A 14,079-nucleotide genomic window follows, 5' to 3' on the forward strand; every position below is an offset into this window, starting at 1 on the left:
GGTTACCCCTAAAATATTCCTTCTAGTCACAGACATTTCCTCACGAGCATAAACCGCGACTCCTCCATTATTTCCTTTTCTGTTCTTCCTGAAGAGCCTGTAGCCCGGTATGTCGAACTCCCCATAACTAGCATCCTCCTTTATCCAATTTTCAGACAGCGTCAATAGATGGATTTCAGACTTGAGCTCGCGAACTAAGAGGCGAAGGTGATCGATCTTGCTACCAAGACTCTGAATGTTCTTATGAATCAACTTGAGGCCCCAGAGTTTAGCAAACTCGCGAAACTCGCGAAGAAAAGCTAGGAACGTCAGAGTCATCTTCGGAGTCTCCCTCAGTTGTTGACCGAACAGCTCAAAACTGACAGCACCTTGTTTAATAAGGGAAATCCTTAGTACTTTCCCATCTCTATATCTGCAGATGTTTTTCTGGCACTGCAAAATCCAGTACCTTTCAGCATTTGCGATGTCTTCAGGTGTTGGTGTTCAAATGGCGTTCTTGAATGTTGGTGTTGGGTTCTTTCGGTAAGTTGAAAGACTTCTTGCTGTTACAGGTAGTTGTCGCTCTTTATTTGCTTTGCTTATAGGCCACTCCGATTCCAGTAGCTTGAGAAAGTCAGGATCCTTTTGCCTGGTATTTTTTCCTGTATTTCGCCTACATGTGTTGTGGCGAACGTGTTAAAGCCATAGGTTTCCTTTTGGATCATGTCGCGGACGATTTGTAGTTATGGTAACATCGTAGAAATTTGTACAGTATTGTATGTAGTTCCGTAGCAGTCATAGTGCCGTTTCACTTAGCATTTGTTTTTATCTTTTTGCTTATAATATTGTAGATTTGAACAATCCAAAACTACCTAAATAAAACAAAACTACTAACCTGAGATATGAATCCAGCTTATTTCATCCAGTGGTTTGTTCAGAAAGTATCGTTATTTTGAAGCGGTTTTTATTATTGTTACCAAAATGTGCGGCGTTTACTGCACAGTGAGCTGAGCCGCTTCACGAACGTCAGATAAAAACAATTTATAACAAAATTTCCTAATTTTGATACGAATGCATAGAAGAAAGAATGTAAATGTGTATGGAATTTTTTTCCTGGCTTGATGCGATATTGTTGATTTACAATTGCCTTTAGTTTTTCGTGCTTCCCGGAGGTCGTGGTTATACTGTAGTTCCGTATCACCCTGCACCATAATGTGTTTTTGTTTGACTGCAGAAATGAAGCCGCGAAAAGCATTGATTTGTATACATCCCTTTCTCAATTAATCATTTCATTCGCAATTATGTTATATCTAAACTGTTAAATTTTATTATGCGGGCCTTTAATTTTAGTCATTTGGCTGAGTAAATAACTTTATTTTGAAGACAACATCCTTTGAATTATTAAACGCTCGATAAAATATAATTGCACATTAAAATGAAAACTGCAACTGTGATTGATATTTCGCTAGGATTTTTAAATAAAATGGCCAAGATTCACCAGTTAAATAATTAGCTGGCTAACTCAAAAAGGAAGGAATGGGTTATGTTATTGCAGAACTCTTAAAAGGACGACACAACGTATTGGCAGCCATCGTGTAAATAAAAACGGCTTTATATTGAACTCTCGTGCACGAAAATTAGCAAAATAAATCACCCAATTCTAGATCTCACGTAATCCTTTACATGTTTGCATTTTATTTATATGGCATATATTTGGAAAGAATTACATCAGACTATTTTGTTCCTCGTAATATGGATTTGTTAGCGACACGCGTGAAAGCCCATTGACGATTGTTGATTTGTTAACCTGCCGCATTATAAAGTTAAAAACAATTTTATAAATTAATTAAGGAAGAGATTTGATTTAAAAGAAAGGGATTTGATATGTGATTCAGTGAATGTTTTTATTGATTCTCAAATAAAACTAGATGTTTCTAGAGCAGTTACTCGGGCTTCATTAATTGCAATTAGTGGTAGGTCAAACCGTAAAAATAACTGGAATGAATGCAGACAACCACAGAAAATCAAACAGCAAGGACTTCTACAGCCCTTTTTTTCTGACATATACAATTATAGCATGAGCCTTGTTCTCTTTATATTTTGGTCCTATAATCGTACATGTATAAAGCCTTTTCAATAAACGTTGTCGTCGTTCAAGGGTCAAGATCAAAGAAACCTAAAGTTATCATGGGTAAAGATTGATGCAACTCAGCAGTTACAGCATTTACCAGGAGGCTTGGGGCAATAAACTGTTTTAAGACTACCAAAGATTGTTTTACTGAAGATGACTAATATGAGGTTTTCTGTCGCACCGTTTGCTTTCATATTTCTGTTGAATTGTGTTTGTTTCATGTGACGCAATCTTCGAAGAATAATTCCTATTCTTGTCTGTAATCTTTTGGGATCAGGTCATCTTGTGCTAGGTCCCAAATTACTCCCAGGACCTTTTCCTTAGCTGCGGTTTGGTCCTTGGGTACTAGTGATTAGTCTTTAATTCCAATGTTGTCTTTGGAATATATCCATCCTTTTATCTTGAATCCTCCTTTACTCAATATTCTTGTGCCCTTCTTGTCGAAGTTCACGAGTGGTGTTTGAAACAATGCGTCGCACTCGGGATGGAGTTTCTCCAGCATCTTTTCTAATGCAGCAATTGGATCCAACGGGGAGCCTGGTATTCCGTACATCCTCATATCGCTATAGTCTTGGTCTTTTTGTTTATAGCCACCTTGATAGTTTTTGTTCAGTATGTTTGATGCACACATTATAACAAAGGTTAAACCACACAAATTCTTGTAGCTTGTTAGGAGAGTATACATCGAAGTAAGACCTTAGTGTGTTCATATCACCGGGCTCTATGGGGCTTTTGTGCTCAGGCTTCGGGTTTACGCGCTTGTAGTAGGACTTGCACACTACTTCAAGCATTTTGTTTGATTGTAGAAACTCGGCGTCCTTTAAGATAGTTATAGTACGAGCGAATGGCTGGCTGGTTATTGTGCAATGAATTGCAGCCCTGATACCCGTTAGGGCACTCGGCGAGAGGTCCTTGTCTTTTGTTTTGACTTCAGCATAGGAACGGCGTAAAATGCCTCCAAGATCTGAGGAGCTGATACTGTGAAAATCACATTGAACACTTCGCTTCGTGCACCAATCGGTGAAATTTTTCATCGCCCAGGATGTTTGTTTTTTTAGTATTTTTGGGAACAGAATCTTCCATTTTTTTAAGCTCCTCCTCATCGAGCTGAGAAGATTTTGAGTCGTTGTTTTCCTGTTTGGTAGTTGTCAAAACACAACCAAACACGGCAAGCGATGCGACGAGCGGTTTGAATGAATTGCTTGAGTAAAAAATACAGGATCCAATGCTTTTCCTTTGTCACATTTCTACAGCCAACCTACCCTCCAACCTGGTAACAAGAGTAGGTTTTGTTCCTGTAACACTTAGCCTTCTTTTTCTCAGTTCTTCCTTATACCTGCACGTTGCGAAACACTTTTGCCGTCTAGATGCTCTAGCATTCTATCATGTAGTTGTTTACAATCTGCCAAAGCTGCTTATAAATTCTTCCCTGCAGTTTTCAAGGTTGCGTAGTTATTTTTCCTTTGCCGATTATCAATTAAATCATGCGCGTTTTGAACAAGATCATTAAATAGGCCTTCCAATGGTTCCTTTTTCCGTTGGAATTTATCACTTAGTTTCTGGAACTTTTAGTGTTCTTTTTTCTCAAATTCTTTGCGATCAATATTATGTGTTGTAAGATATTGAGAGCGTATATCTTCCGTTTCATTGAATGCATCTTGGATCTCTTTTATCAAGGCATCGCTCTTGTATACCTTCATCTTCTATGCGTAGTGTATAGATGTCATGCTTACCTCCAACAGTGTTCCATGCTTCATTCAATTCAGTGGAGGCACATTTCACGATATCGATACCTTTGCTGTCTTTTACGAATTGTAGAAACTCATTGCGCTTTCGGGTGAATCTTGACTTGGGTCCTTATCTTTTTCGCTTCCTCCACCATGTTCGTTTGACTACCGGAATTCGACAGATTTCGAATAGTTTGTTGAAGGACAAGAATTCAAACCATTGGTTCCAAACTCTTTACTATTTATCTTTGTTGATAAGATGAGTTCGAAATCCGATGGTCTTTCTCGATTTACATGGTGGTTTCTCAGAGTTAGTCTGTCTAGTTACAGTCAATTAACTTCTTGACGTGCGTGCGATTACAATAATTATATTGATTATGCTGTCAATCAAAATTTCGGTTGCTAGAGGAAAACCATCATGTAACAGTTCGAAAGAGCTCCGATAACAAGAGCTGGGAGTTATTGAACCACCAGGCTTTGAATGCTGACATACGGCCTTGAATAGACTTTCCAGAACTCGAAGACTTAGTGACATCAGCATGTTTATAATAATAATATAATAATAATAATATGTTTATTCGTGCCACTTGCAGGGGTCCTGAATTACAGGCACGGTCAGCATGACGTGCGACAATACAAATTATAACTCACATGCATATTTACTAGTTACAAATTTCCCGAAACGGTCAGTGTTTGTGGGCTTACAACTAAATGTGTCAGCTGACACTCTTCTCAAATTATAATGCGTGTCCCTCTTAATTCTTGTGCCATTTATTAAGCAATACAAAGGATTGCTTGGCTTAATGCCCTGAATAAACCTGACACATTTGTCATTCCTTCTTCCAGCTAGCGTGTCGAGATTAGCAGCTTGCAAGGCAGCTGTATAGGATATGTGCGGATAAATAATTCTCAATGCGCGTTTTAGAATAGCCTCGAGAGAATTTACGAGGTATTGTGGCAGGTTAGCAAATACCACAGATGCGTACTCTATTACAGATCGTATGAGAGAACAATAGACCAACACTATATCGACTGGTGATACGCCACAACGTTTAAGCTGCCTCAGTGCGTATAATCTGCGGTTGGCCCTTTTCAGTACGTAGTCCACGTGCGCACCTCATGATAAGTCATCTGACACATAAACGCCTAGAAGCTTGAACGACTTAACACGCTCGATGACATAGCCCCCGGTGGCAATGGGTTGGCACACGTGGCTATTGTAGTGTCAAAGTCAACCGACAACTCCTTACATTTGGCTGGATTTAGGCACATGTTGTTTGTTACTGCAAATGACTGAATTTGTCAGATACAAGGAATTGTAGAATGGAGGGCGAGTTCCTAGGGATAATTTCTAGGATCGAAAGATCGTCAATAAATTTTGCTCTAGGGCGCCAATTAGGCAGTAGGTCATTGGCCATTACTGCAAAGAGTATGGGCCCGAGCTTAGTACCCTGAGGAATATCGCCATTCAACGCTATAGCTTCCGACATAAAGGATGAAATCCTAACAGCCTGAGTTCTGCCTTGTAGAAAGGACGCAATCCAGCGAACTAATGACGGATAAAGGCCAAACATCTTGAGTTTTTCAATCAGCACTTGATGGTCTATCAAATCAAACCCCTTCTTGAAATCAGCAAAGAAGAACCGCACCCAGCAGTTGCCCCAATCAAGACCCTCGAGAGCGTGGTGTAAAAGGAAGGCAATAGCTTGCTTGGTAGATTTCCCCGCAACAGCAAATTGGTTCCTGTCGAGGCGGTCCAAGATGTTGGGGAGAGCCCTGGACAGCGTTAACCCTTCCATCAGTTTAGCGACTTGGCAGGTCAGGGAAATCGGGCGGATGTCACTGACTATTGCTTTCGGGGGCTTCTGCTTAGGGAGAGGGCATACCGTTGCGCGCTTGAGTAGTGGTGGGAGGTAACCTTCCTGTAGAGACGAGTTGTATAAGTCTGAAATTACGGTGGAGAGTTCAAACGCAAAGGTCTTCAAAATAATATTTGGTATTCCATCCGGCCCGACTGACTTCCTCGTGTTGCCGACTACATTCCCGACTACCAGAAGGTATTCGGGAATGTCGTGCACTTTGATACTTGCAACGTCCAATGGTGTCAACGGAGAGAAGGAGGAGGTGAGACCGGAAATAAATTGATTGATCTACTGGCAAAGCGCGTGGACATTGTCAATATCTCGACCGTCAATCAACACCGGATAGGTTCTTCACCTCTTTCCACCAGCGTCCAATATTGGTGTTTTTGAGGTTTTTCACCTTCGTTCTATAAAACACATGCTTGGCGCTAGCGATTGCTTTACCGACTTGATCCCGCCAAAGTTTGAACAGCGGTGACTCCTTCCCTTGCTTAACAAGAGCGCCTTGCCGCTTGGCGATCCAACCTTTGATCTTCTGCGTCATCCAGGGCTTGTCATTGGTGTGTACCGTGATTAATGTCACCTGTTCTATCCAAGTCGCAAAGAGGATTATTGTCAAACCTCTCGGCATCACTCGTTTCCTTGAGCTTGCATAAAGGTGGCGAAGGCAGTAGACGACTGTGGTATTTGGTGAGCCCTGCGTTTTTGGATGAAGCAGAGAATCTTAGAAATCATCCGGCTTTCCACAGGGATAGCATCTTCATCGAGTGCATTCTTCACTCTCCGAAACTGCCCATCGTGAAGATCTTGAGCAGCCGAATCCAAAGGCCATACTGATCTTTATTTCCTTTATTTCTTAAGATGTGACGAGCAGAATTCTAAAGTCTGAATTTTTGACTGCAGATTCGTTCAAATCTTCACTTTGTCGTTTCAACTCATCTTTTTAATTTCCGAGTTCAGTTGACAAAAAAAAACTTTTGAGCTCCGATATCATTTCAGTTTTTAAGGTCATTTCGGACAGTTTGGCAGTAGTGTAGCGTTGGTACGCGGGCTACGGAATGCGCACCTTGCCGCTTGAAAATATACCCCACCAACAAGATGTAGTTTACGGACACTTTTTTATTAAACTAGATTTCAGACTTTCGAAACTTGATTAATTTGAATCATACTTAAATTTGACCTTTATTTGCCATTACTTTTCAGTTTACGATATGATAACTACATTCCAAGGGTTGTACGTATCCTAAACAATCATTCTCAAGTATCAAACAGGATAGAAAATCAGTTGAAATTCTATGCCATTCCTTGCTATTGTACGTGACTCAATTGTCTACAGACTTTGTGCAATTAATCATTGTGGCCTTTAAATTGTACACACTTGAAACTAAATAATGCTATTCCAACGAACTACATAATCACTTATGTATATTTATTAATATAGGCGAATTACATTACATTCCCGCTTGGCCAGGTACTTCAAGTAAAGAGCCTCTTAAACTTTATCTATGCTGTTCGATCGTTGAGAGTATTTGCAAACAAGGGACATTGCGAACGGATCTAATCTGACGTTCCCACAAGTGGTACTCGGTGTCCATCAGGCTAATCGAGAAATTATCATCTCTCTCGTATTTATACGATATGTGATTCTAACGTAGTTACGTAATTTTACAAACATAAAACAATAGTTATTATTAAAACAAAAGACCACGGAATGTGATAACAAATGCTCAGAACCGTAACGAAAATACTTTCCAACTTCACGATGTTACGTTGGAAAGCATTTAAACCATCAAAGGCATTCAGTACAAAATTGTGATTGAATGCCTGTGGTCTGATGCTGGTCACATGACGTCTGGTCAGCAAACCGTTCTTCAAATGAAGGACAAGTAATTGGCATGAAAACATTGTACACAGTAGGCACAAGCTTTTGTTTTGCAGCACATTCAAGAATAGTGCAACAATCCAAACAAAATACACAAAGGTCTTCATCTGAGCTAGCCTTTTTCCTTCCACACTCACAGTAATCAGGGTAATTGGCTTGTGAAGGCATCCTTGACTGGTAATGGGAAACATACATGGATGGCATTGGATGGAGCTCTGGCAAATAAAACGATCGAACATAATTTGCTTGCATTAAAATACCATAGCCAATCTTACTGCTGAAAAAGAAGGGAAGCATGGTAGGGAATGGCATTAAAAAATTATGAAAGTCAATTAAAATAGGTGGTCAGATTTTCATCTAAAAGCTCAACCTCCACCTGACAAATGTCAACTTTGTTGAACAAAGTGCCAGCATTTCTTAAATGCTGCCCTGCTTTCCCTATTGCCTGCCTTTTTCATCTTCTGGGCTGCTGACTCGCCTGATAATATAGCTAGACTATCGATTAGCTTAGGGAAATTTCTAGCAGGTGCCATCGCTTGCTCTCCGATGAGGCTAGCACTGATATTATTTGCTCTGTGATGTTTGTCATATTGCTCCTTGATCTTATTTGCTATAAAAGCTAATTCACAACCTGATGGTCTAGCTTCACTAGTCTGAGCTCTTGTTGATTCAGCTGATGACATATTCTGCTCAAACAGCAGTGCTTTCTCTTGAACCGTTTCTTCTGTCCGGGATCTTTCTCCTTGACCATCTTTTTTTTTTCTGGATCATCAGCTGTATCTGGAATGGGACGCTACTTTGGATGACCCCTGCCTCTCAAATGTGACTACTGGAGCTCCTAACGACTCTAAAAAGTCATCAACCTGATCCCTCTGCAAGGCTTCTTTGTATACTAGGTTGAGCATGTGTTGCCAGCTGTTGATTTCACATTGCATGGGTTCTGTCTTAAGGCGGTTGCCAAATTCTCCTAAAAGTACAGATCATCTTCAGAGATAAAATCGTAGACTCTAACAAGTGCTACCTTTGAAAAGAAATCCAAAATTTACAGCATCTGTTTGTTGAGTGCAAACAGGTTAAGAAATTCTGGAGTGCTTTTGAAAATTGGTGGACTGACAAAAATAGTGAAGACATTGGTATTTTTTAGATATTTTGTAAGTTCAATCAGAATTACAGTTTGATATGTCCTATCGCCCGTGGGCTAATCACTCGGAACTCAATCATTCGCCAAACTCGTAGTTTTCCTGTCTGTTACTCTGTAGCCAAAAAAATAATAACAAATATTACCTAATCTTGCTTCTCCAAGTTGACGCATACCATTGTTTGCCATGTAGTCTAGCTTCTTATTGTGTAGCATCTGATCTGAGATGCCTCTTGGCTACCCGGGTTCCAGAGCCTCGAACGTCTCTCTATTTAGTGGCCAACGAGGTTTAGACGAGGCTCTGGCCTCTCGAAGCGCTATTTCGACTTCTGCTAGGTTCAGAATCTGAACTTTGTCGCTGATTAGCCAATTGACTCGTGGTCATGGAAACCAAGAATATCTGACAGTTTTCTATTCTATTTTCTATTGTAAGTTCAAAAGGTCAAAACCGGTTTTTAATTCTTGTTGTTCGCAATAACAAACATCTAAACGAACGAAGTAGAGGAGCGATAGATTATTTTGATCGCAGTTTTCGGAGGAGACTCTTTACGATTAATTAAGCGGCGAGATGTCTTCTCTGTGCTGCCGACCGGCTACGAGATTGATATCTCCAGCTTACTCCCGGCGTTTGCTCTCGTCTCAACGATAATGGATTCAACTATCCCAAGCAAGCGATTGTACTGGTTATTTGCCTCTTGAGTTCTTTGATAGACTCGTTCCGAGGATAACTGCGGGCTTATCCGCGATTTTCTCCTCCTTGAAGCGCTTTTCCGAGAAAATGTTGTACTCCCCACCTGCTGTGCGCAGAGTCTTGTCACTAACTCTACAGTAATGATCCCATGGGTTTACAGATAAATGTTGTTGTTTTTTAATTGGGTGTTCATGCGCTTTTCATTCTCGTGAATTCGATTCCCGAGCGAAGAGATGTTAAATCAAAGGTAGCACCGCTTGAAACTGACACATGCTAATCACAAAACGTTAACATGGAAGTGAGGCATAAGTCGAAATAGCGCTTCGGGGGGCCAGAGCCTCGTCTCAACCTCGCTTGCCACAAATAGAGAGACGTTCGAGGCTCTGGAACCAGGGTGCCTCTTGGCAGGGACTGCTCTTTTATCATTTTCACAGCCCTTTCTCGAGACTGTTGAGTAGGTGGCTACCATGTACTGTCATCATGTGTTCCTGATGAGCCCCCCATTTTAGACAGGTTTCCCTAATGAACATTTCCATAAGCGGATGGGTAGGTGACAGCCTGGTTTAGCTTATTGCTTGCCCATGATTGCCAGGACTGGTCAGCACTTGGCTGGAATTTAACAGTGCACTGAGTGTTGTAGACATTGATTATGTTTGCTTCAGGTAGCTTCATTTCTCAGTGTGTTTTCTACACCAGTCTTCCTTTTCAGGAACACTGAGACAGTGCAGTACACGGGACATGAAATTCCAGCAAGTTAGAGAACCAATAGACACACCCAACTCAATTGTTTCTTGGGCTCCATCGTCCGAAAACTGGAATATAAAGTGGTTTTTGTTGCCATTGAACCACCGCAATTGCTTTGTAAGTCTAGGCAGGCGTAAATGTAAGTCAATTATCATATAAACCACGCCAGTCACTGTGCGAGACACACCAGGATAATTATCAATTTGACAAACGTTGCCAATTTCTAAGGCTTTAACAAACTGATCCACTCTATAGTCACTGGCACGCAATCTTTGGGAGGCGTATTTCCATATTCATGCACTTAATGTCCCTAGGAACCCAGACCTCAGATTCTGCATTAAAAACAGAATTTTGGGTCTTGCAGATAAAATTGAATTTCCGGCGTGAAAGATAGCTTTGATATTTCATTGCTACTGCTTTTTTCAAGTCCTCATCAGAAACACTGAAATCCTTAATAGCTTTACCAAAGACGCCTTGAAGATACTTTCCTCTCTTATATCCCCCGATTAGGGTATCCATAAGTTCTTTCGAAGCAAGACCAGCAACAATATGTCATGCCCCAAGAATATCACCATCAAAATTCCCATGGTTATATTCCAAGATGTCTTTCGATTCTTGCCTTCTGTATTTGATGCTGCGCTTAACATCCATCACCATTTCATACGTTGTTTGAGAAATTAGTATACATGTAAGTAGTATAGGAGGTTCCAGCGCATTTCGCGAAAATACGGTCAAACCAAGACAACTGCTATACTACTGTGGTGTGACGGAATCCACTGTGTGGAAACTGCCGATGGAATCCACTTTATGGAAACTGTACATTTTTTATTATATGGAGACTATGTTTTTTTAGTTTTATGGATACTATATTTTTTCGTGCGGTGTGTGCTGGTTTTATTTTATGATACAATCCTATGGTTACGGCTGTTGCAATGCCTTAGAAACATGACCGGCACAGCTGTGCCATGACGTCAAAGAAGTATGTGGTCTCTTGTGGAGCTTGTGTGTAGACCGGCACAGCTGTGCCGTGACGTCATAGAAGAATGTGGTCTCTTGTGGAGCTTGTGTGTAGACCGGCACTGCTGTGCCGTGACGTCATAGAGTAATTTAGTCTCTTGTGGAGCTTGTATGTAGGCCGGCACAGCTGTGCCGTTACGTCATATAAGATTGTAATCTTTTGTGTTAGTATATAGAATAGATTGTAATAGAGGGATCCATATGGCATTAGAAGAAGAGGGATATTACGACTATATTTTGTGACCTAAGGATGGCGGAGTACGTAACTAAGAAAGAGTCGGCGAGGCTGGAGGCATGTTGTGATTAGCAATATATGGTGAATGACAATGGAGCTAATATATGTAAAAATTGTGGTGTTCACCATGGATACGATTATGCCACCGAGTATGACGATTTTCATGAGAATAAGTATAGAATGTAAAGAAAGTCACTGTACCATCGTAAGTACCACTTAGAAAATGGTAGTTGCGACGGCTATGAATAAATTGTTAACTAGAAAACGATATATTCAGATAAAGTTTATTCTCTACAAATTGTTTCAATTGAAAGATGAAAAGCAGAGTATGAGACAATATATAAAATATATCAGTCATAGAACACTAGATATTATGAAGGGTTATGGAAACGGATTTGTGATCATCTGTGATCATTTGTGATCATCTACATTCATGGTAGTGAGTTTATAACTAAACGTGTGGAGACGAAGTGATCACCATCTTTTTCTAGAGTATATGCTTCCCGTATGGGGTCTTATCATAATAAAACCTTATGCTAAAGTTTTGTTTAGTTTGTCTCTCTTTTCTACCATAATCTGTTCTTGGATATGTTCCTCGCTTTTTTTTTTCTCTCAACAGAGGTGAGCGAACACCTGACAGAACTCCTAAAGGTACAGCCACAGGGATACCAACCCCGGTCAGCCCTGTCCCCAATGCCCCAGCTGATAGGCTACTGAGAGAGAACCTGACCCTATAGCTATTTTATTTATAATCGACCGGGACTTCGCGTACTTTTTCCTAACTCTCTGGTGGTGTTCGAGGTTTGCGCTAATAGAGTTCTTAATAGAACAGATTTGTTGTAGTCTAAAACTTTTACCATTATCTTCTTCGGTTGGGATGGTCGGGTAAATTTGGTCACCTCTCTCATGTGGTTTTGCTTCGTACATATACTACATTGTCCATTATACCAAACAGATAATTTCGTTGTACGCTTCCCGTTTTGTGCTGTCGTACATGTACTCAACATCGCTGGATAGCTCCTCACACATTACATTGCTAGTGAAAAGCGCTGGGTTAGGGCCCGTCTTGGTGTTGATGCGGAGAACGGTAGGGTTTGACCCCCATGCGTACAACTGGTATGTCACAGATAAAAGTGTCTGGGGGTTATTAAATACTACACCAGTGCTTGTGTGTAGGTGGTTTTTTGGCATGATCACACCCCAAGAGGTACCTACTTGGTTACTAGACGCTAGAATGTTCTGCCCAAAAAATGCTTCAGGGCCACCCCCACGCTTCGCTCCCAAGCGAACCCTAGACTGATATAAAACCAATTACCCCCATTGCTAAACACTCTAGTTCGCCGCTGTTTTGCCTTCGATGCCGAACCGTATGCAACACCTGGACTTTTTAGGGGCTTGATGAGTTATGTGAGACGGTTAAAGTGATAGTACCTATGAAGTTACCTGTGTCGATTACAGCCTCAGTGAATCGGTAGCCTGGCTTTCCATCTATGGCGCCTCTCTTAATGCTATCCCCACGGAAGCCCCACCCAGCCGTTTCGATGTTGATGGTTCCCATCGTCAGCATCACATTTGGGTCTAACAGTAGCACTCAATTCGAATGGTGTAGCCTCTAGATGCTGTCAGTCTAGTAGTGTTATCGATAGGTAGAGAGATGGCTATTTAGTCTAGTAGGATGGGCCCAAGTGCACCCACATGATATACTCGGGTAATTTATATATTTGGAATCCTTAGAGGGAGGTGAAAACGAATTTTGATGTTCCCAACGCTATTTCTGGAGCAAACTCAATTTATGGCGTGTTTTTGTTTTTAACTAAAAAAGCACAGGGTACCCGAGTATGGATTTTTTAAATTAATATCTCTCTCTTGGTGTATATTCATACACCAAGATGTATATGTCATCACAAAAAATGGGATTAAAATTGCAAAATTTCGAGAATCGAATTCATTTATTACATCAACCCACAAAGAAGCAGTGTTAAGCTTAAAATGCTTATATTATTGACTTTTTATATCATTTTAACCCCAGACTATGCATTATAGAGGGCATGAGAAACACTAATTCCAGCGGGAGACCAGCTGAACTTCGATTTGACCTTCGATTTGACCGAGAATTATTCGGGCATCTGTCCAACTTTTTATTCTTTTCACTGCAATTATATATAGAAATCAACAAAGGAGATTTAGATCTAGAACAACTGATTAATCACGTGACCTAAACAAGCGACTTAGAAGAATATTGCCTGGCAACGCACCATCGTGATTTTAATTGTGGAGCTTTATTCTTGTTCCTTTCCCCTTCAATACAAATTCTGGGTTTGGAAGGTTTTGCTTTTCATCTGATGACTGTGAAACTGAGAACTGTGATAACTGTGAAAAAAAAGTTACTCTTTCACGTGACAGCATGTAATGTTTTGCTTGATGAGCTCTAATTCCAATGTAGTGGCATCTGATCCCTATTGGTTATCACTGGCTCTTTGTTAAAATGCACTTAAAAGTAGTAACGTGCTCTCAAAATATTTATAACAAATTCAATTTTTCTTTTCAGTTTTTCTTTCGTCTTTGGGGATTGCAAATCTCTTGTTAATTTGTTGAGACTAACACCATATTCTGTCATCCAATCATTCATTTTGACCATTTGATTTGGCAGCCTACCTTTTAAACAACCTCTGA

General features: G+C 40.5%; 1 pseudogene; it reads right to left on the reverse strand.

The window, feature by feature from the left end:
* Nucleotides 1-5,117: 5,117 nt before the first annotated feature.
* Nucleotides 5,118-10,811, reverse strand: LOC116613097 (annotated as a pseudogene).
* Between the last annotated feature and the right edge of the window lie 3,268 nt (nt 10,812-14,079).

This window comes from Nematostella vectensis, chromosome 3 (assembly GCF_932526225.1).
Source record: "Nematostella vectensis chromosome 3, jaNemVect1.1, whole genome shotgun sequence".
NCBI classification, from domain to species: domain Eukaryota; kingdom Metazoa; phylum Cnidaria; class Anthozoa; order Actiniaria; family Edwardsiidae; genus Nematostella; species Nematostella vectensis.